This window comes from Podarcis filfolensis (assembly GCF_964270895.1).
Source record: "Podarcis filfolensis genome assembly, chromosome: 6".
NCBI classification, from domain to species: Eukaryota; Metazoa; Chordata; class Lepidosauria; order Squamata; family Lacertidae; genus Podarcis; species Podarcis filfolensis.
In genome coordinates, this window is record NC_139609.1 from 81,466,602 (window position 1) to 81,490,547 (window position 23,946).

The 23,946-nt window shown below is 41.7% G+C and overlaps 1 protein-coding gene and 1 long non-coding RNA gene across 4 annotated transcripts in view; one reads left to right on the forward strand and one right to left on the reverse strand.

The window, feature by feature from the left end:
* The window catches only part of ADNP (activity dependent neuroprotector homeobox), a 312,543-nt gene that overhangs the window by 145,088 nt on the left and 143,509 nt on the right, over positions 1-23,946 (reverse strand). The gene's annotated exons all lie outside the window — the stretch shown is intronic.
* The window catches only part of LOC310764845, a 57,129-nt gene that overhangs the window by 12,929 nt on the left and 20,254 nt on the right, over positions 1-23,946 (forward strand). The window contains exon 2 of one of the 3 annotated variants that reach the window (XR_014549268.1): positions 23,066-23,226. This is a non-coding gene — a long non-coding RNA (uncharacterized lncRNA). Of the gene's footprint in view, positions 1-22,934; positions 23,227-23,946 lie in introns of those variants that run through there. The other 2 variants (XR_014549269.1, XR_014549270.1) reach the window with 2 other exon arrangements.

Sequence of the window (23,946 nt, forward strand, 5' to 3'; positions counted from 1 at the left end):
AGGCTTGCGGGCAGCAGCCTGCAGCCCAAAGCACGGGGCGCCCTCTGGAGGGCGCCCGGTGCTTTGCGCAGGTGTCCGCAAGCCTTGCGAGCCCGGCGGGAGTTGCCGCCGGGCTCGCAAGGCTTGTGGATAGCAGCCTGTTCTGGGGGCTGGGGTCGGGGGAAGCTCGGGCTTCCCCCGCCCCAGCCCCGCAGCTGGGGGGAGGGGGAAATAATTTTTTTTTATTCATTCCCCCCCCCCAAAGGAGGTGCGTCCTATGGGCCAGTGCGCCCTATAGGGCGAAAAATACAGTAAACTCTTTTAGCTTGGCAGTGGTACCTCGGGTTACAGACGCTTCAGGTTACAGACTCCACTAACCCAGAATAGTACCTCGGGTTAAGAACTTTGCTTCAGGATGAGAACAGAAATCGCATGGTGGCAGCGGGAGGCCCCATTAGCTAAAGTGGTGCTTCAGATTAAGAACAGTTTCAGGTTAAGAACGGACCTCCAGAACGAATTAAGTTCTTAACTTGAGGTACCACTGTATGTTATTCTGTCCACAGATACTTGGATGTTGTCACTGTAAATGCGGAGACCACTCATAGACCATGCCTTGCCAAGACCTCAGAATGACGGCAGTTTAATAGTAATGCACAGATACCCTAAATGAGAGCATTCCATAGTTTGGGGGGTGTTTCTATAATTCAGGGTAGTGGGAATTCATATATTAGTTGGTTCTGCAAGATGTCTACCTTGGTTTTGGCCTCTTGTAACATGAAACTCCAGGTCATTTTCTCTACTGAGATTCCCAAGAGTCAGATCTCGCTCGTTTTAGTCGTTTCCCAATCTTCTCAAGGGGATAGAAGCTGCCAGAAATGAAAAAGCATGCCATCCTTCTTGTTAGTCACCATGATTTCATTTCCCAGGAAAAAGATTTTCTTATTCAAGGCATTGTGTTTTGTGTCTCAGATGCTTCCATTTCTATTTTGCTCACTGCCTCTTCTCTAAGGTTTGTGAGCCTGGGATAGCATTCCCATAAGATGCTTGAAAGAATTGGGTGGGGTGGGGAGATTATTTAATTGCAGGGTTGACTTGGAAGCACTTGAAATGAACATGTACATCTGAGGACAGCGGCTGAAATGAAATGAAAGGCAGGGGCATTAGGAGGACATAAAAAATAAGGATGGGGAGAAGATTTCTTTTAAAACAGGCTGCTGGTGACTTTAGCTGTGGAAAGGAGGGCAACACACATTCAGTTTAGGCTGTGTTCCTGCTGCAGGAGCAAGTATTCTTGGCTCAAACTTGGGAAGACCATTGGGAGCAATGGCCAGCACATCACTGCCATGCCCTGGGACAGTGAGGAGGTGGGCCATGGTTTCAGTGATGGTGGGCCTCTACTAGCACACCCAAACCACTCCAACCTTACCACCACCCTGCCTCATCATCCCCTCATCATCCAGGTAAGCCTGGTCTGCAGTGGCACTCCTTCCAGTTGGCTGCTTCTGCTAGGCTTCAAGCCAGGGATGGGGAGCCTATGTTCTGCATTTTTCAGTCTCTCCCTCCTACGCTGGATCCCATCACTTCTTATCTGACCCCAAAAGAGGCACAAATGTCAGAATGCTTTCCGATGTCAGTTATGAGTTAGCACAAGGGTGTCGATCAGAAATCCTTGGAAGCTTCCTGAAAGATAGATGGAGGAATGTCAGTAAAGACTACTCATAGGCTAGGCTAGGTGGGACATCCGATACCTAAAATGGACAAAAGGTCTATGGACTTCTGGTCAACCCAAAGGCGATACCAGGGGAAGTGGAGAGCAGGAAGACACCATATATCAGTCTTCCTCAAACTCGGCCCTTCAGATGTTTTTGGCCCACAACTCCCATGATCCCTAGCTAGCAGGACCAGTGGTCAGGGATGATGGGAACTGTAGTCTCAAAACATCTGGAGGGCCGAGTTTGAGGAAGCCTGCCATACATGTTATCTATCCCCATGACCTGTAACCTTTCTTAATGTATGTGAAGATGTTTTATGACTCTTTGTTTGCTGAGTTTGAACTACTATATAAGCTTTTGTTCTGACGTGCCTCAGGGCAGACCTTGTTAGCTGGCACGCTGAGTTGAGGGAGCTCTGTCCTATTGCAATGGCTATAATAAACGCCAGGTCCCTAATCTGGATGCTGGGCTTGAAAACGGTTTCCTAGGTTCTGTGGTTTATTTAAAAGGTGGTCTCACCTGGATAATGTAGAAGTGAACTCTTACCACACTACTGTTTATTAATTTCTACCATTCACTGGCAGATTCTAGTACCCTAGATCTATCACAGCATTGTAGCAGAAAGTGTTACTTTAGTTAATCTTCTATCCAGCTGTATAATGTCGTGAAGAAGGCACAGATTTATTTGTGAGTTAACTGTAAACTAGCACATGGAAAACTCGGACCTGCCATGGCTCTACTAACACTGTATATACCATATCTTGCCACTGACTATACAACAGAACCAGATTCTGCAAGTTTTAAAGATCCTCACATGCCCTCCTCCCCTTTGTGGGTCCTATTATTGTTGGTCATTTCCTCCTGCATCTTTTATAATAATCCTAATCTTGGGGGATTTGATTTAGATTGTATCTTACCGGCCCAGTGGTTTTTCCTACTTTCTTCAGTTTAAGCTTGAATTTTGCTATAAGAAGCTGATGATCCGAGCCACAGTCAGCTCCAGGTCTTGTTTTTGCTGACTGTATTGAGCTTCTCCATCTTTGGCTGCAGAGAATATAATCAATCTGATTTCGATGCTGCCCATCTGGTGATGTCCATGTGTAGAGTCGTCTCTTGTGTTGTTGGAAAAGTGTGTTTGTGATGACCAGCTTGTTCTCTTGACAGAACTCTATTAGCCTTTGCCCTGCTTCATTTTGCTCTCCAAGGCCAAACTTGCCCGTTGTTCCTTTTATCTCTTGATTCCCTACTTTAGCATTCCAATCCCCTATAATGAGAAGAACATCCTTCTTTGGTGTCGCTTCTATAAGGTGTTGTAAGTGACTTCCGGTTAGCGCCAGCGCTTAATGGCGGATCTCACCCGGAGCTCCGGGAGAGATCTGCTTCGTGGGTTCGGGTCCTGTCAGCTACGGCGAAGCGGGGACCCTCAAAAATCACAGGCGCGTTGCCTGTGAACCGGAGACTCGGCGGGCACCTTTGCGCCCCCCCGATGCTGTGAAATAGCCTTTTTAAAGGCTGCGGAGCAGCGGAGGGGTTTTGGAGCGGTGCTGAGAGTCGTCTTCACCCAGCCTGCGAAGCGAAGCCGCGTCGCCATTAGCGGAGAGCGCTGATTTCTTCCGGTGAAATTGGATTAAAAGAACAACTACCCGTGAGTAGGATTGACCGCTAAAATATAATTGGACACTAAAAGTAAAGAAATTAGGCACCGAGACGGACAAGCACTAAAAAGGAAGTCTGCTTTCCGTTCTGTAGCAAGATCAAAGCGAAAGACACTCTAGCTGTAACTGTTTGAGAGGAAATTTGTGGGAATTAAGAAATCCACCACCAAAGCAAAGAACTCCCTCCCCGAAGGCAGGAGGGGGGGGGAAGAAGATTTTAAAGTGTTTCCCTGCCAATTTAAAAGAACTGAGTTAAGTACCGCTGCTCTTATACCTGGGATCGGACTGCCGGAGAAAAGGAACCGGTTAAGGACTGTTGCTATAAGAAGGCTAAAAAGTATCTTTAATTGACTTTGGCTACTCCCAACTTGAAACATTTATTTTGTTGCATTGTAAAGTTACTTACAGGACATTATTGATTGGGATCCCCTAGAAAGAGAAAAGAATAATTGGAAGGGACTAGGAAAACTTTTGTTTATTTTTTGAAGAGTGTGGGACTATTTTGAGAAGTAAAGAATTGACTCTACGCCCTCTAGAGGACTTACAAATTGTTTCAGCAACAAGTGGAGTTTAAAATCTGAGAACTTTTGTTTGATAGCTCAAGAGTGTGGGAATGACCTTGACTAAAAGACTTTGTTATGGCAGATGGTAAAGAGAAAGGGGAATCACAAGAAACAACCTTGAGATCTGGCAGACAATACAAAATTGACCCTTCCATGCAAAGAAGGGCTTCTGTAATAGGAGCCTCTGGAACTACAGTTGTCGCAAAGTCAAAAGTGAAAGCAATGTCTACAGAAGAATCATTTGCTAAGGTACTGGAGAAGATAAATGACTCTTTGGAGGAACTAAAAAAGCAAGGCGCAGAGACTAAACTACAAGTTGCTGAAACTAAAGTACAAGTTGCTGAAACAAACAAAAAAATTGAAGAAATCTCTGGGAAAATTGACTTAAATACAAAAAGTATAACTGACCTTGGGAACAAAGTGAACTCAAATGCAGAAGCAATTGGGAAATTATTGGAAGATTCATCTACAACACGAAAGATAGCCGAGGAAGCTAAGGAAATTGCAACTGCTGCAGAGGAAAAATTTCCACCAGTTTACAAGAAACTGGATGAGTATGAGCTGGCACTCTCTATGCAGGATATGCAACATAAGGAGAGGAATTTAAGGATTAGACTTGTGCCGGAAAAGGAAGGAGATAACCTGGTGGACTATTTGACAAAAGAATTTTCTGATTTTTGGAAGCAGGAGTTGGAGAAAGAAGATTTCAAGATAGAAAGTGCATTTAGATTGGGAACAAGGCAGAAGAAGAATCGACCCAGAGATTGTCTTATAACTCTAAGATCAAAGGAGGAGCGAGATAAAATACTGAACCTGCATTACCAAACAACCCTTCGAATTGAAGACTTTCATATTGAGATCTTCAAAGACATTCCTAAGAGTATTTTGGACGCAAGAGGACACTACAAGGACCTGGTGATATTGCTGAAAAGGAACTACATACCATTCAGGTGGGAGTTTCCCCAAGGCTTGTCTTTTAAATACAAGGGGAAGAAGAGAAGAATAAAGACTGTGAGTGATAAAGACAAGTTCCTGGGAGAACACGAAGAAGACCTACAGAAAGAGACATTTCCAGGACAAGGGCATCCGTCACTGGACACGGACACGGCACCACCGACAGACGAGGAACAAAAACAGGGAGCTGTAGGAGGAAGGAGTAAATAATCCCATCATGGTTCTGCAACTTCTAACCTGGAATTGTAACGGTTTGAACATTCCCAGAAAGAGAAAAAATATATTTCACGCCTTAAAGAAAGACCAATTGGACTTGATTTGTCTACAAGAGACTCATGTGACAAGAGCACATAGAAAATTATTAATAAACAAAAGATTGGGACAGGAATTTATATCTTCAGACAGAGTAAAAAAGAGAGGAGTGGTGATCTATGCAAAAGAAAAGTTGCAACCGAAACAAATTTTTAAAGATGATCAAGGAAGATATTTGGCAATTGAAATTCAATCCCAAGGAGAGAAGTACTTGATAGTGGGAATCTATGCACCAAATGAAGGGAAAGCTGAATTTTTTAAGAAGTTGCATGAAATTTTGATGGACCATATGGATTACAACTTAATTTTGATGGGAGATATGAATGGAGTAGTTTCAACAAATATGGACAAAGCACAAAGACAGGTAATAACAAAAGATGGAAGACTACCAAAGACTTTTTTTGAAATGACTGACAATATGGACTTGATTGACATTTGGAGAACAAAACACCCATTAGAAAGAGAGGGAACCTTCTTTTCTGAAGCCAAAATGACATGGACAAGGATTGACCAAATTTGGGTGACTAGCAGTATGGCGCCGAACATAAAGAAAGTAGAAATCTGCCCAAAAACTTTCTCCGACCACAATGCAGTAAAGATGGTGATGAGGCAAACAACAACTGGTTCCTTCAGATGGAGAATGAATGACACCTTATTCAGAGATGAGGAGATTTGCAAGAAGGCCCAAAATTTTTTGAAAGACTACTTTGAAATCAACTTAAGGTCTAAAGTAGAAAAGAGAATAGTATGGGACGCAAGCAAAGCCGTGATGAGAGGGTTTTTGATTCAGCAAAGTACATTAAAGAAAAGAAAGCAAAACGAGAGGAAGGAGAGAATTTTGGAAAAGATAAAAGAAGGGGAAAAACAATTAAGATCGAAGCCAAAATCCCAAGAGATTTTAAGAGAAATTAAATTTCATCAAACACAATATATGGAACTGATGAATTAAGAATTAGAGTGGAAAATTAAACAAATGAGACAAAAGACTTTTGAATCTGCTGATAAATGTGGTAAGTTATTGGCTTGGCAAATAAAGAAGAGACAAAAACTCAACACAGTAACAAATATAGAGGTGGAAGGAAAGAATATAAGCAACCCAGCGGAAATTAGGAACTGTTTTCAGAACTACTTTAGACAACTCTACACACAAGGGCCGCAGAAAGAAATGGATATACAACAATTCCTCGAGAAAAATGGGCTGAAAAAGGTTTCGCAGGAAAGTAAAACAATTTTGAACCAGGAGATATCAGCACAAGAAATAGAAGATGCCATTCAAGGCATGACGCTGGGCAAATCCCCCGGGCCGGATGGACTGACTTCTAAATATTATAAAGTTTTGAAGGAAGGACTGATACAACCTTTGAAGGAAGTCTGTAATGAGATTATGGAGGGGAGAAGGGCACCTGATACGTGGAGTGAGGCTTATATCACACTTATACCAAAGACAGAGACTGAAAAGACTCAACTTAAAAACTACCGACCCATCTCGTTATTGAATGTGGATTATAAAATCTTTGCTGATATTTTAGCAAAGAGACTGAAAAGAGTTTTGATGGAGGAGATTCATGGGGACCAAGCGGGCTTTCTCCCGAAAAGGCATTTGTCGGACAATGTAAGGAATATAATTGACATTTTGGAAAAGTTGGAAGTGAATATAAACACTAAGGTGGTTTTGATTTTTGTGGACGCCGAGAAAGCCTTTGATAACATTTCTTGGAGTTTTATGTTGAAGAACCTCCGGGGGATGGGGGTAGGCCAAGGGTTTGAGAATGGTATAGGTGCAATATACTCTGAACAGAAAGCAAAATTAATTGTAAATAATGTGGTTACAGAGGAGTTCAAGATTGAAAAAGGGACACGTCAGGGGTGCCCTATCTCCCCACTACTTTTTATATCGGTCCTGGAGGTTTTGCTTAATATGATTAGGAGGGACCAGTTGGTTAAAGGGATTCAGGTCGGAGCTAAACAATATAAATTGAGAGCATTTGCAGATGATTTAGTACTTACATTGCAAGAGCCAGAAGCTAGCACGAAAAGAGTTTTGGAAATAATTCAAGAGTTTGGTCAAATGGCAGGATTTAAATTGAATAAGTCAAAGACAAAGGTTTTGGAGAAAAACTTGACACAGTTAGAAAAAGAAAGGTTTCAGAACGAGACAGGGTTGACTGTGGTTAAAAAAGTGAAATATTTGGGTATAAATATGACAGCTAAAAATGTGAATCTGTTTAAAGATAATTATGAAAAAACTTGGAGAGAAGTGAAAAAAGATTTGGAGATTTGGTCTAATTTAAAGCTTTCCTTGTTAGGCCGAATTGCAGTTATAAAAATGAATGTATTGCCAAGAATGTTGTTTTTGTTCCAAGCATTGCAAATAATGGATAAAATGGATTGTTTCAAGAAGTGGCAAAAAGACATATCTAAATTTGTCTGGCAGGGCAAAAAGCCCAGAATTAAATTTAAGATATTAACGGACTCAAAGGAAAGAGGGGGGTTTGCCCTGCCAGACTTTAAATTGTACTATGAAGCGGCAGCCTTCTGCTGGCTGAAAGAATGGCTGCTTCTTGAAAACACAGACATTTTGGATCTGGAAGGTTTTAACAATATTTTTGTGTGGCATGCATATTTGTGGTATGACAAGGTTAAAGCACACAAAAGTTTTAAAAATCATATTGTCAGAAAAGCACTATTAAATGTTTGGGTTAGATATAAAGATTTGCTGGAAAATAAAACTCCAAGGTGGCTGTCGCCAATGGAAGCTAAGGCAGTTAAAAAGTTAAATATGGAGTCCAAGTGGCCAAGATACTGGGAAATTTTGGAAAAGGAAGGGGACAAACTGAGATTGCAGAGTTTTGAGAAATTAAAAGGGAAGGTGAGAGATTGGTTGCACTATCATCAAATAAATGAAGTGTTTAAACTGGACAGTAAAATTGGCTTCCAGGTGGAAAAATCAAAACTGGAGACAGAACTGTTAGAACCCAGTACTAATAACTTGTCAAAAATGTACAATTTGCTGCTGAAATGGAATACACAAGATGAAACGGTTAAATCAGCCATGATTAAATGGGCTCAGGACATTGGTCATAATATTTTGTTTGCTGATTGGGAAAAGTTGTGGACCACCGGGATGAAATTTACGGCATGTAATGCCTTAAGAGAAAATATTATGAAAATGATATATAGGTGGTACATAACCCCAGTCAAGCTTGCAAAGATTTACCATTTGCCTGACAATAAATGTTGGAAATGTAAAGAAACTGAAGGTACATTTTTTCATCTTTGGTGGACTTGCCCGAAGATTAAGGCATTCTGGGAAATGATCTATAATGAACTTAAAAAGGTATTTAAATATACTTTCTCCAAGAAACCAGAGGCCTTTCTCTTGGGTATTGTCGGCCAAGGGGTGTTAAAGACGGATATAACTTTCTTTATGTATGCTACAACAGCAGCTAGAATACTCATTGCGAAGTACTGGAAGACGCAAGAGCTACCCACACTGGAAGAATGGCAGATGAAGGTGATAGACTACATGGGCCTGGCAGAAATGACGAGCAGAATCCGAAACCAGGGAAGAGAAGCAGCGCAAGAAGAATGGAAAAAATTCAAGGACTATTTAAAGAAATATTACAAAGTTAATGAAAGTTAGAATGATGTTGGACTGGAAAGTAAATGGTTACTATTAGCAATGGTTAAGACAAGGAGAATAAGGAAGACCAGTTTAAATCTAAATTAAAATAAGGGAAGATTTGCTGAGTAATCGATAAGAATTTGGAATACAGAAAAGGGAGGCATGAGGAAGTCGGGGAAGAAAGGTACAAGAAATTAGGATATGAAATGGTACATGTTTTTTTGTTTTGTTTTTGTCTTTGTATGTTTATGTATGTTATGTCTATATGGGAAAAATTCTCGAATAAAAATATTTAAAAAAAAATATATAAGGTGTTGTAAGTCTTCATAGAATTGGTCAATTTCAGTTTCTTCAGCACCAGTAGTTGGTGCATAAACTTGGATTACTGTTATGTTAAAAGGTCTGCCTTGGATTCGTATCGAGATCATTCTATCATTTTTGAGATTGCATCCCAGTACTGCTTTCGCCACTCTTTTGTTGACTATGAGGGCCACTCCATTTCTTTTCCGGGTTTCTTGCCCACAGTAGTAGATATGATGGTCATCCGAACTGAATTCGCCCATTCCTGTCCATTTTAGTTCACTGATGCCCAGGATGTCAATATTTATTCTTGCCATCTCATTTTTGACCACATCCAACTTACCCAGGTTCATGGTTCTTACATTCCAGGTTCCTATGCAATATTTTTCTTTACAGCATTGGACTTTCCTTTCACTTCCAGGCATATCCGCAACTGAACGTCCTTTCGGCTTTAGCCCAGCCGCTTCATCAGCTCTGGATCTACTTGTACTTGTCCTCCGCTCTTCCCCAGTAGCATGTTGGACGCCTTCCGACCTGAGGGGCTCATCTTCCAGCGTCATAACTTTTATATGCCTGTTGTCTTTGTCCATGGAGTTTTCTTGGCAGGGATACTGGAGTGGCTTGCCGGTTCCTCCTCCAGGTGGATCACGTTTGGTCAAAACTCTCCACTATGACCTGTTCATCTTGGGTGCCCTGCTCGGCATAGTTCATAGCTTCTCTGAGTTCTTCAAGCCCCTTCGCCACGGCAAGGCAGTGATCCATGAAGGGGCAGTGATCCATGAAGGGGATCACTGAAGAAAGTAGGAAACTGAAGAAAGTAGGAAAAACCACTGGGCCGGTAAGATACAATCTAAATCAAATCCCTTATGAATACACAGTGGAAGTGAGGAACAGGTTTAAGGATTTAGATTTGCTAGACAGAGTGCCTGAAGAACTATGGATGGAGGCTCGCAACATTATACAGGAGGCAGCAACGAAAACCATCCCAATGAAAAGGAAATGCAAGAAAGCAAAGTGGCTGTCCAATGAGGCCTTACAAATAGCGGGGGAGAGAAGGCAAGCAAAATGCGAGGGAGATAGAGAAAGATACAGGAAATTGAATGCAGATTTCCAAAAAATAGCAAGGAGAGATAAGAAGGCCTTCTTAAACGAGCAATGCAAAGAAATAGAGGAAAACAACAGAATGGGAAGAACCAGAGATCTGTTCAAGAAAATTGGAGATATAAAAGGAACATTTCGTTCAAAGATTGCCATAATAAAGGACAAAAGTGGTAAGGACCTAACAGAAGCAGAAGACATCAAGAAGAGGTGGCAAGAATACACAGAGGAATTATACCAGAAAGAAATGGATGCCTCGTACACCCCAGGTAGTGGGGTTGCTGACCTTGAGCCAGACATCCTGGAGAGTGAAGTCAAATGGGCCTTAGAAAGCACTGCAAATAACAAGGCCAGTGGAAGTGATGGTATTCCAGCTGAGCTATTTAAAATTTTAAAAGATGATGCTGTTAAGGTGCTACACTCAATATGCCAGCAAGTTTGGAAAACTCAGCAGTGGCCAGAGGATTGGAGAAGATCAGTCTACATCCCAATCCCAAAGAAGGGCAGTGCTAAAGAATGCTCCAACTACCGCACAATTGCACTCATTTCACACGCTAGCAAGGTTATGCTTAAAATTCTACAAGGAAGGCTCAAGCAGTATGTGGACCGAGAACTCCCAGAAGTGCAAGCTGGATTTAGAAGAGGCAGAGGAACCAGAGACCAAATTGCAAACATGCGCTGGATTATGGAGAAAGCCAGAGAGTTCCAGAAAGACATCTACTTCTGCTTCATTGACTATGCAAAAGCCTTTGACTGTGTCGACCACAGCAAACTATGGCAAGTTCTTAAAGAAATGGGAGTGCCTGATCACCTCATCTGTCTCCTGAGAAATCTCTATGTGGGACAAGAAGCTACAGTTAGAACTGGATATGGAACAACTGATTGGTTCAAAATTGGGAAAGGAGTACGACAAGGCTGTATATTGTCTCCCTGGTTATTTAACTTATATGCAGAATTCATCATGCGAAAGGCTGGGCTGGATGAATCCCTAGCCGGAATTAAGATTGCTGGAAGAAATATCAACAACCTCAGATATGCAGATGACACAACCTTGATGGCAGAAAGTGAGGAGGAATTAAAGAACCTATTATTGAGGGTAAAAGAGGAGAGCGCAAAATATGGTCTGAAGCTCAACATCAAAAAAAGAAGATCATGGCCACTGGTCCCATCACCTCCTGGCAAATAGAAGGAGAAGAAATGGAGGCAGTGAGAGATTTTACTTTCTTGGGCTCCATGATCACTGCAGATGGTGACAGCAGCCACGAAATTAAGAGACGCCTGCTTCTTGGGAGGAAAGCAATGACCAACCTAGACAGCATCTTAAAAAGTAGAGACATCACCTTGCCAACAAAGGTCCGTATAGTAAAAGCTATGGTTTTCCCAGTAGTGATGTATGGAAGTGAGAGCTGGACCATAAAGAAGGCTGATCGTCGAAGAATTGATGCTTTTGAATTATGGTGCTGGAGGAGACTCTTGAGAGTCCCATGGACTGCAAGAAGATCAAACCTATCCATTCTTAAGGAAATCAGCCCTGAGTGCTCACTGGAAGGACAGATCGTGAAGCTGAGGCTCCAATACTTTGGCCACCTCATGAGAAGAGAAGACTCCCTGGAAAAGACCCTGATGTTGGGAAAGATGGAGGGCACAAGAAGAAGGGGACGACAGAGGACGAGATGGTTGGATAGTGTCTTCGAAGCTACAAACATGAGTCTGACCAAACTGCGGGAGGCAGTGGTAGACAGGAGTGCCTGGCGTGCTCTGGTCCATGGGGTCACGAAGAGTCGGACACGACTAAACGACTAAACAACAACAACAAAATCTTGGGGGAGGGAAGCCCAGGAGATTCTTTGGAATCTTGTTTTTATGTTGTATGTTGGATATGTGATTGTAAAGCTGTAATTTGAAAAACCAAATAAATAAATTAAAATGATGATGATGATGATGATGATGATGATGATGATGATAATTCCTAGGATGCTCATAAATCACCAGGAAAAGCATCGTGGCAGTGAGTGCAATCTGAACCCTAGAGAAGGGGGGATATTATTTTAAAGAAGAGACAGTGGAATTATGGAATAAATGCCAACAGCTGCTGATGTTGTATCACAACACACTCCAGTCTTGGATAGAATGAGACTGTTCAGGCTTGTCCCTCAAGGGGGGTTTGATTTCCAAAGAATAGATTAACATCAGTGGCCTCTGCCCTCCACTGCAGTAGTGGGATTGACCAAAAGCCAGAAAATGGAGTGCTCAGGACTTTTGAAAGTTATGCAGCTATGTGGTGTTGCGTCAGCTTCCTCTTACTTCCCGTGGCAAAATTTGATGCAAAATAAAAGAGACCTCAACATTTCCACATGAAAGCTGGGATTTCAGTTGGATTCCTTAATAGCATGCAGTGTCAAAAGCACTCTTTGCCAGGCTGAGCAAGCGCCTTTCCCACTTCACTCTCATGTATTTTGTAAACTAAATTCTTCTCACCATCTGGCCAGTCGCAATTCTTTTTTTAACTATTTACGTACTATTCCTTGCACTTCATTCCACCCTCAACCCTGTCCATGGAAGTGAAGGTTTAAAAAAAGAAAAAGATATAGGTCTGCTCTCATTTAATTTTGCAGGAAATTGGATCCTACAACTTTTACTAGATTTAGGAAGTCCAACAAAATTAGACTAACTAATCTAATACAGCACTTTATGTTGTCCAAAGCATGTAGGAAAGCAGCATATAAAATCAGACTCATTCATTTTCTGGCTGAATAGGCAGCTCCCATTGTTGTGAGTTTCCAGATGATACAGTAAGTAGGATATTACATATTTTTCAAGCTTATTTCCTTAGCTATTATTCAAATACGCAATTAATTTAATTTGCGTTTTTTTTAATTGACCAGCCACTACTGATATAATTATGAAATAATTTGGAGACCAGGTTGAAACATTGGGTGAGAAATTATGCTCTTGGGAAAGTAAGACTACAGGATGATAGTCTTCCTCTGGTTTTATTCCCTGTAAGTTAGGGTTTTATTATATAATTCATTGATTTATAATTTTATTGATTAGCTATTTTAAGCATGTAGGAAGCTGCAGTGTTTATCATTCACAAGCCATGCTCAGAACAATAATAATTTTTTTAAAAAAATAGGTCACCAATTATTTCTGCCCTAATTTTATTATATGGAAAGAGAAGCTACACCCAGGCAGTGTATAGACATAATAACATTTAATTGACTCTAGTGAGGGTTTGGTTCTTTAATCATTACTGAATATAATTTCATAGATTGTAAGTCCAACAGATATAAATGCATTTCAGCTGGGTTCTATCACCCCCTGGCCTACTATTCCTGTGGGACCCATTAGCCAGATTCTTTCAAATGTGGGTGAACTTTCTGAGCTCCATTTGCCTCGAAGGAACCAGAAGTTGCCATCCTCAAAGCACTTAATTTTCTCAGAGGCATTATAACTTCTGAATGCCAGTTTCTGGGAATCACAGGAGGGGAGAGTTGTTCTTCTGCTCAAGTTCTGCTTGATGGTTTCCCAGAGGCATCTGATAGGCCATAGTGTGAACTTGATGTTGGACAATATAGAACATTGACCTTATCCGGAAGGTAACTTCTTATTCTGTAGCAATTCCATGAAACTCACTGCGATTGTTATCAGTGTGAGACAGCTAGAAGCTTGAAGCCTAAACTAGAAAACAAAACAAAACCCACTGGATTCTCACAACGGTCGAGTTTTTGAGATGAAGGAAAGGGGAGAAGTCGGCATTTTCAGCAACAATGTATTATTCATAATTCAGCAGTACTAATCAAAAGCTAGGTCAATTCGTAATTTTAATGATGTCAGGTGTAATGGGCTTTTGATTATGCAAGAAATGCTTGGCTTAGAGAAGAAGAAGAAGAAGAGTTTGGATTTGATATCCCACCTTTCACTCCCTTTAAGGAGTCTCAAAGCGGCTAACATTCTCCTTTCCCTTCCTCCCCCACAACAAACACTCTGTGAGGTGAGTGGGGCTGAGAGACTTCAGATTTAGATTTAGATTTAGATTTAGATTTAGATTTAGATTTAGATAAATTTATTGTCATTGTCCGTATATACACAGTATACACAACAACGAAAATCAAACAACCCCCCAAAGACCGGGTTCACATACACATTTACACGTATCTCCAACACTCTCATCCTATTCAGACATAATCTATAAAACATAACATAATCCAGAATATAACATAACCTATTTAAAGGCATAACATAACCTAAAACCTATCTCATTCCTTCCTACTCCCTGCTTGCTATTTCTTGCAACTGGCCCTGAGATCATTATTTAGTGCAATCAGAGCTCTTGGATAGAAACTATTTAGAAGGCGTGTGGTTCGTGTTTTCATTGTCCTATATCTTCTGCCCGAAGGCAACAGTTCAAAGAAGTTGTGAGCAGGATGGGTGGGATCTCTCAGGATATTGTGTGACTTCTTCAAAGTGCGAGACGTGAAGATCTCATCCAGGGTTGGTAGTTGGAGCCCAATAACATTCTGGGCAATTTTAATTATTCTCTGTAAAGCTTTTTTATCCGTTTCGGAGCTGCTCCCATACCACGATAATACACTATAGGTTAAGACACTCTCGATGGTACTGTGATAATAGGACAGAAGTAGGTGCTGAGATAGATTCAGTCCCCTGAGCATTCTCAGGAAATACAACCTCCCCTGCACCTTCCTCACAACCATATTAATATTTGCAGTCCATGAGAGGTCCTCAGAGATATAAATGCCCAGGTATTTAAAACTACCAACCCTCTCCACCTCCTCGCCATTTATGTACAATGGTAAAAATACACTTTTCTTTCTCCTAAAGTCAATTATGAGTTCTTTGGTTTTTTTGGTGTTAAGCATAAGATTGTTTTCTTTACACCATTGAATTAACCCCTGTACTTCTTTCCTATAAGCAGTCTCATTGTTCTCACTAATGAGCCCCACCACTGTTGTATCATCCGCAAATTTGATGATTGTGTTGGACTTATACAGTGGGGTGCAATCAAATGTGTACAGGGAATAGAGAAAGGGACTTAGCACACATCCCTGAGGGGCTCCTGTGCTTAATACTAGAGTAGAAGAATAGTAAGGTCCCATTCTCACTGTCTGCGGCCTATCAGTCAAGAAATTCCTTACCCACAGACAGATCTTCTGATGTATACCCAAATTGGTCATTTTAAGAAATAACCTGTCTGGCAGAATTGTATTGAAGGCAGAACTGTAGTCCACAAACAACAGCCTTGCGTAGGTTCCCTGTCGTTCTAGGTGACTCAGTACAGTATGGACAGCGATGGAAATAGCATCATCAGTAGATCTGTTTCTTCTGTATGCAAACTGGTACGGGTCTAGAGTAGTGTGTTCAGAGAAGTGTGACTAGCCCAAGGTCACTCAGCAGCTGCATGTGGAGGAGCGGAGACGTGAACCCGGTTCACCAGATTACAAGTCTACCGCTCTTAACCGCTACACCACACTGGCTTTACACAAGGATTTAAAACCTTGTTTCTGTTGGCCTTAGGCTGGGAAAGAAAGCATCTAATGATGACATGAAGACCACCTATCCGAGAAACACAAGTCCCAAGAGCAACAAGGACTCCTGTGGTACCTAACAGGCCAACAAATATATTGCGGCCTAAGCTTTTGTGAACTACATCCTGGCCAATCTATATGAAAAAGTTCAATAAATGGACACAAATCCGTCATATCAGAAATACCAATATCCAAAAAAGAGTGGACAAACATTTCAACCTCTTGGGATACCCTGCAATGAATCTTAAAGTGGCCATACTTGAACAAAAGAGCTTCAAAAGTAGAGACTACATGAAACCACTGAATTACAGTTCATCAAGGGGTTCAGTTCTGAATCAGCATGGTAGATATTTATCACACTACATGCGTTTATTGGCTTATCAATGCCAGGATGTCTGTGTTGTCTGCTGCTAATAAAGTTAATTATCATTGTCTGTATTTTTCTGTATCTCCTTTCCTTCTGACCTTACTGTTTACAATTTCTCCTCCCCAACGGAGGAGGGAGGGTGGTTCTTCATCTTTAAACTGGGCATGGATCAGAAATCCCTTCAAATAGAAGAAGCTTCCTAACAGAGTGTGGGATGTGTTACATCGGTACAGTCAGTTACAACATGCTTTACTTCCTAGAGTGGACAGAGACAGTGGGATGTGTAACTTTCTGTCCCTGCTATAAGTGACTTAGCAGATGTTTGTGACCCTATAAAAGCAGAGTCACACAGCCATTTTGTTCTCTGGTCGATTCAACTCTAAGTTAAATCTCATTCATTTTGTTGTCTGCCGGCTCTCAGCCAGCAGCACTTCGGCCCATCCTTACAAAGGATGTAAGCCTGCCTTCTAGGATGTGTACTGTGAACAACTTGTGAGTAAACTTATTGTTATACTTTTAAAGACAGACCCGCGAGTCTTTATTGTATTTTAAGAGGGAGAAAAGGGGACACCAGGAGTAATCCATCTGGGCAAGCCAGATTGGATTAGTCATCTTGTAAAGATTCAAACGCAATGACAAACCTAGAAAGCATCTTAAAAAGTAGAGACATCACCTTGCCAACAAAGGTCTGTATAGTAAAAGCTTTGGTTTTCCCAGTAATGATGTGTGGAAGTGAGAGCTGGACCATAAAGAAGGCTGAACGCCGAAGAATGGATGCTTTTGAATTATGGTGCTGGAGGAGACTCTTGAGAGTCCCATGGACTGCAAGAAGATCAAAGCTCTCCATTCTGAAGGAAATCAGCCCTGAGTGCTCACTGGAAGGACAGATCCTGAAGCTGAGGCTCCAATACTTTGGCCACCTCATGAGAAGAGAAGACTCCCTGGAAAAGACCCTGATGTTGGGAAAGATGGAGGGCACAAGGAGAAGGGGACGACAGAGGATGAGATGGTTGGACAGTGTTCTCGAAGCTACCAGCATGAGTTTGACCAAACTGCGGGAGGCAGTGGAAGACAGGAGTGCCTGGTGTGCTCTGGTCCATGGGGTCACGAAGAGTCGGACACGACTAAACGACTAAACAACAACAACAAAGATTCAAATGAATCTAATCAACTAGCTTCCATGAATATAGAGGCGGTTTGCTCTGCTACATCACTTACTAGGGTGAGTGAAGGAAGGATAATAGAAATATTTCCTTACCTAAGAGGACCGCAGTCTGTAAAACAAAACACAAGGCCATGTTATTGCCCGCAGGCCAGCACCTTCCTGCATATGAACATTTCAACTCTCTTCCAACACAATAGTGTGAGTCACCTTTTGGAGTCCGCCACAGAACTATATTATTATAATCATGTTCTGTGACTAGGCACTCCACTCTAAATAGGCACAATTTAGCTGATCCGGGCTTGTTACCTGAACGCATTGCATGAAGTGCTCAATCCATTTGGAGTGGGTCATTTAATTCAGCTGAAGAAACACACAAAGACGTGGATTGAAGTAGGACCTGGTGAGAACTGCTTTTCTGTTCTGTTCTGGGAAAACATCTTGCACACTCGAAAACTATGAGAACAAATGAAGGCTTCATAGTTAGAAAATTGAAGGGGCACAGAAAAAAAAGGAGGAGGAGAACACGATTGAGAAGTTAATTTCTCTTACATATTTCTATAACTCTTGATATGTTGCTATAGCAACTCTAATGTGGAATGGGAAAAGCATTCGTTTCTATAGAAACCGCTTGCCCTACATGTGGGGAAAAGTTTACTTTGCAACATACAAAGCCTAATATTAGATTGTGTGCCTGTGTTTTTTAAAGAGTGAAACCCGCCCACCTAGGAGTGTTCAATCAATACAAATAACTTTGTATCTTTCCAGAGTAACAAGGAAGGCAGTGAATAGCGTTGGATTAAAATATCACTATTTGGGTGATGTGCAATTGTGGGAAAAAGGATGAAATTGCCAGGTCTTTGAGTTGTACAAAAGATACAAAAAGTCTAAAAGTGCAGGCACTGTCAGAATCCATATTTCTTGGGCAATGGGCTGTCACATTCAGGACCAGTTGGTGGTTCTGAACAGTAGTTTAGCTGTAATGGGGCTCAACAATGCAAACAGAAACGATGTTTACTAGGACTGAATCGGAAAGAGAGAATGTGTACCATTTGGGAAATCGTGGTGTTTTTCTTGAGAACGTGTATGTGTGTGTATATAGTATATGGATGAATGTGGAGGGCAGGGGTAAGGGATCTTGAGAACTGTGTTATGCCAGACGCAGCGCTAAACCTTTATACCTGTCAGGACTATAGAAACCTGCTCTGAAGTCCACTGAGGTCATTCCAAATACTGCCTTTTGGACTTCAACAACACCTGAGATGCGACCTGCACATCATTTTGGATTACCACCACCTCCTCTGAGCACATCACTCTCAGTGAGGTTGTTTGCCAGCCATCTGTCAATTTTGTTCTTCTGGTGGGCTTATTGTTTTACAAAAGTAAAGCACAGTGATGTGTATATTTCAAAATGTCACTAGTGTAGCTCTCGTTAGTCATGTAATCAGAGTGCTGGATCGAGCTGGATCCCACTGTAAAAACATGAGCAAACATGTCATTTGGATGGGAGATAACATTTAAAAAGCGATATGGATGATCAGGAAAGAGCAAGTGTATCTTTGATTCCTATGCGACCTATCATGCAATTATTCCTAAGAAACATAAGTTCTTTAAGCGCTTTCGCATGACACCTCTGTGCAGGAATCAGTCTGTAGCCCTATTTGGCTGTTCAATGCAGCCTCATGTAAGCAATTATGCAGGGAAGCATGGGGTGTGTGCTGTCAAGATCTACCCCCTGTGGCACATCAATTCTACTCAATTTAGAACTCTCCATGAGTTTAAGGGTGAGAGTTTGAAGCAGGGAACAACTTCTGCTTCTGGAGGCTCCCTGCATGATTTGAAACCCTGATTCGGCAGGCCCGTGAATAGAATAGACTCCCCGCTGCAAATTTTCACTCTAAGATTAATGAGGGACTGTACATGGAATAATGAAGTTGCACCAGAGGGGCAGAGCTTGGCAGCATTTTTCTGCACCCACTCATATGATTGTTTACAACATGCAACTTTGGTGAATGCCTGTGGGTTAAACCACCAAGCCTAGGACTTGCCGATCAGAAGGTCGGTGGTTCAAATCCCCGCGACGGGGTGAGCTCCCGTTGCTCCGTCCCTGCTCCTGCCAACCTAGCAGTTTGAAAGCACGTCAAAGTGCAAGTAGATAAATAGGTACCGCTCTGGCGGGAATGTAAACGGCGTTTCCATGTGCTGCTCTGGTTCGCCAAAAGCAGCTTAGTCATGCTGGCCACATGATCTGGAAGCGGTACGCCGGCTCCCTCGGCCAGTAAAGTGAGATGAGCGCCGCAACCCCAGAGTCGGTCACAACTGGACCTAATGGTCAGGGGTCCCTTTACCTTTACCTAAAACAAAAAGGTTGCATGATGTATTCCAGGAAAACTGTTTTAAGAGGTGATCAGGCATGGTTTACAGCCCTAAGAAAGCATACGAGTTCCTGCTAGAACAGAGCAAGGGCCCACATGCACTAGCAACCTGCTTTCCACAGTGTCCAATCATATGTTTCCTGGAAAAAATTACAAACTGGGGAAGGACTTAGCAAGGAGCCGTCACTCACTGCCAGAGCACGCGTTTTACTTGCACAATGTCTCAGGATCAATGCTTTGGATCTTCATGTACAGCTCCTCTGAAACCCCATGAAGACCACAACCAGAGTATTTGTTTGCATAGTCATCTTTTGCATTAGTGTTATCGTGAGCAGTCTGCAAATGTTCAGTATCAAATATAGATAAATTCAGGCTGTTCTGTTCTATCAGGTGTTCTTTGTTTTGTAGTGTTCTTGTTCCAGGCTTTTCACTCTGAAATTTCCTTCACAAAACGCTTTAGTGGTGAATTCTGGCATTCAGTTAAGAGTTTGTACTTGGCTGTAGCCTATGCCCGCTCCCTTGAATAACATTCTCCTGTTGCATAATCGCTTGAAACCAAATCTGCAGCATTCTCTTTTGACTTTCAGAAGTCGGAAAGGCAGGGTCCAGTCTGCCTTCCTTTAAAAATTTAAGTCTGGAGAGATATTGTAGGAAGAAACTTTCCTATCCTTTTATTTATTTTAAACACCTCCCTCTCTCAAAACCATTGCCCCCCTCCCCCAGCACCCACTGCCTGGAACAGTGGTCTCACTCTACCTAAAGGTAGGGCCAGTCCTGCAGGAGAACAACAACCATTAAATTATCCTTTAGTCGGTTTGTAGTCCTCACAAAGTTCTCTCACAGCTTGCTTGTTAGTTGAAATATATAACTACTTTCTGCAAAATAAGGGGCATATCTAATTTGCACACAGCATCTTGGGCTAAATTATGCAAATATTTCAAGCCATTTCCGAAAGTTACTAACATGTAAATTGGTTTTCATATGTTCTGTGTCTATAAATAGAATGAAAGAGCTAGATTTAATGCAAATATATGCGTAATTTAAGATGGCTCCCTTCCATTGTCTTATCTTCAAGCATTAGCAGTATTCAGAAGTGACACATCTCATACTATAGATTTTTGGAAGTACTTCTTAGTCTCTGTTTTTGAAAAACTCCCCAGTCTTTTGTTCTGTTTCATCAATTCCCCCAACTTCCCTTTATTGATTCTTCTTTCATGTATTTCATTGGGGTATTGGCCCAATACAAATGACACCTTCAGTTGGATATTTTGTTGTCCCTGCCTGAACTTTATTAGCGCATTTCCAGCAGTAATCTTCCGAACAAGAAGTGCAAATTAAAAAACACAGGTGAAAAATGGAGTGAGGAAAGCAAAGAAGTGTACAGAAAACTGAGCCAAAAAGTTAAATGTTAGCAATAAAAGCCAGCAAGCAAGCAAACAAGCAAACAAGCAAACAAAAAAGCCACTCAAGTGTTGTGTGATCACAATATAAACAACCTTTTGAATTTGTAGATGTCATAATGAGCGGTTACTTTTAGCTCAAGTTTGTTCAGAATCCCAGCAGATTGCATGAGTTTATGTGCACTTTTTGGGGCTTATCTTGTGTCTCAGCTAATAAGCTCCTGAACTGTACAAAAGTTTCATTGTCTATAAATACAAAAATGAGTTTCCTTTCATGTACCTTAGCAATGTTTTGCAGCTATCTCCACTGCATCTGAGGGCAGAAGTCTAGCCTCCTACTTGTTTCATTCTTGGTTTGACCCACTGCCAGCTGTCTCCAACTGTACTGTGAGGGACCGAGTCTGATAATGGTAGAGGAGTAAGAGAACACATCTCTAACTTTATGCTCACAGGTTCCTCTTCCCATCCCTTCCTCCCTTTGGACCCCATTGGTGCATTTAACTAGCCCTGAGATCTTTGGATGAAGGGAGGAGGAGGAGGAAGAAGAAGATCATAATAGTAATAATACCAGGGTTTGTACCACTGTACCATTGAGCTGTGGCTTTGTGTGTAAGAGGAGGCATGTGAAAGCTTCCACTTCCACTTTAGAACAAAAACACAACACAACTGAATGGCAAATCAAGCTGATGGACTATGCCGAAATGGCAAAACTAACTGGGAAGCTCAGGAATCAAAAAGACAGTAAATTTAAAAAAGAATGGGAAATATTTCTAATGTAAATACAAAATCACTGTAAACAGGTCAAAACATTAACAGGATTTTAAACACACCTGTAATGTAACAGAATGTATAGATAATCTAAGAAGATGAAAAATTGAAGAAGTATTGATATGCAGTTGAAAATAGAATTAATAGGACCCATGGAAGGGATGGGAGGAAGTCAGGAGATTCAGAGTAATCTCGATAATTAGATTCGGAATTGGTTTTGTTGTGTGTTTATACTTTGGAAAATCAAATAAAAATTTATTTCCAAAAAAACCACACACACACACACAACACACAACTGTATGTTATGCACTCACCTGAGGAACTGTGATTTGTTCTAGCCAAAATTAGTTGAAACAAACCAGGCCATCAGAATACATGACTTCTGGGTTGCTTAAACTAACTCTGGCTAGAACAAACCACAGTTTCCCAGTTTCTTGAGTTTGTCCATAGTACAGAAGTGTGGCTCGTTCTCAAGTGAAAGCAGATGTCAGAGGAGCAGAGGAAAAGGGGAGTGCATGAGTCAATGGTTCGCTGTGGTCCATTTGTTCCCATTAGACTTGGGATGGGGAACCTGTAGTCCTCCTGTTGTTAATAGACTCCAGCTCCCCAGTCAGCCCCAGTCAGCATGGCCAGTGATCAAGAATGATGGGAGCTGTAGTCGATCTGGCTCAGGTTCCCCAGCCATGTTTTATATTATTGTTTGGCTTCTCTGCCTTGCAAGGTCTCTGACCTATGCAAGAGACTATGTGCTTCATTTGTCCCAACAATTTTTGGAGCAGAGGGGTTGTGCAGGGATAGCCAGAAACAAATAGACAATTGCAAAATGCAAGTTGTATTTATGTGTCTGGGCTACAAGAAGAAGCCCTCTTCACATGTGCAGTGTCCCTATTTTTCAGGGACATCCCTGATTTGGAGAAGCCAAATTTTCTGATTTGATCCTGGAACGTCCCACTTTTCCTTGGGATGTCCCTATTTTCACTGGAGAAATGTTGGAGGGTATGGACTTATCTGATCCCTGAGCCATCTGAAGGCAATCCTGTATAGGGAAGTATTTTTTAAAAATGTTTTATTATGTTTTTATATATGTTGAAAGCTGCCCAGAGTGGCTGGGCAACCCAGTAAGATGTGTGGTGTATAAATAGTAAAATTATAATTATGGAATGGGGCGTCCCTATTTTCATCAGAGAAATGTTGGAGGGCATGCATGTGCTTTGTCTCATTTTCAGACTTCTCACTTCTCTGCCATCAGAAATCCTACCCCCCACCCCTCACTCAAACCAAGACCTGCTGTGATGTGGAGTTCATGTCCTCACTTTCAAAGGATAGAGAGGAACTACGTATATATGACAGGATTTCCAAACTTTTCTGGCAACCAGGGTATCAAATTTTAGCTTTTGCCCCCACTGGAAGGTGAGTGAGTTGCTGTAGCCTATGCATTTAAGATTATTTAGAGAACGAGAGACAGATACTTATGAACATGAAAAGGATTACTTGACTATCATTGTGAGTTTGGCTGCCTTCGTTTCTGTGAATGGGCCTATCATTGCGATTTTCTTAAAGTGGCACCTAATGCTCAGTAATGTAGGACTTCTCAAAAGAATATCAATGGTTCTCTTTGATTAAGGATGCATTTCTTGAATGGGTAATTTACCTGAGGAGATGGGGTCTGGAACCTGTGCTGTACAGGAGATTGGTTGAGAAGCAGGCAATTTTACAGTTTGAATTTAGAGAGAAAAAAAGAGAGTTGGGAGCTTAGTTGGAGTTAGCTGGAACTGTGGACTAGGGGCCACCTATGTGTAAGATGAGCAACCACGCTGCTTGCCTATTGGGATGTACAGGACACTGGGTGTGGAACACAGCAATGTTGTGTCTCCTCTCTCACTGTTGGGAATGATTCATATCCAACCATCCATGTACTCAACCTATTTACAAGTACCTTCCAGTTGAACTTCAGGGACAGGCACTGAAATGCCCATGTTTATTTAACTTGCCTCTATCCATTGTTGCTTGTTCACAGACACAATTCCTCCCCCCTCCTTTGCTATGACAGTGTATTTCGGTATAAGTGAAACTGGACAAAGATCTGGTTATTCAGGGGCATTGTTTAAGTGGTTTTGTTGGTTTTTGTTG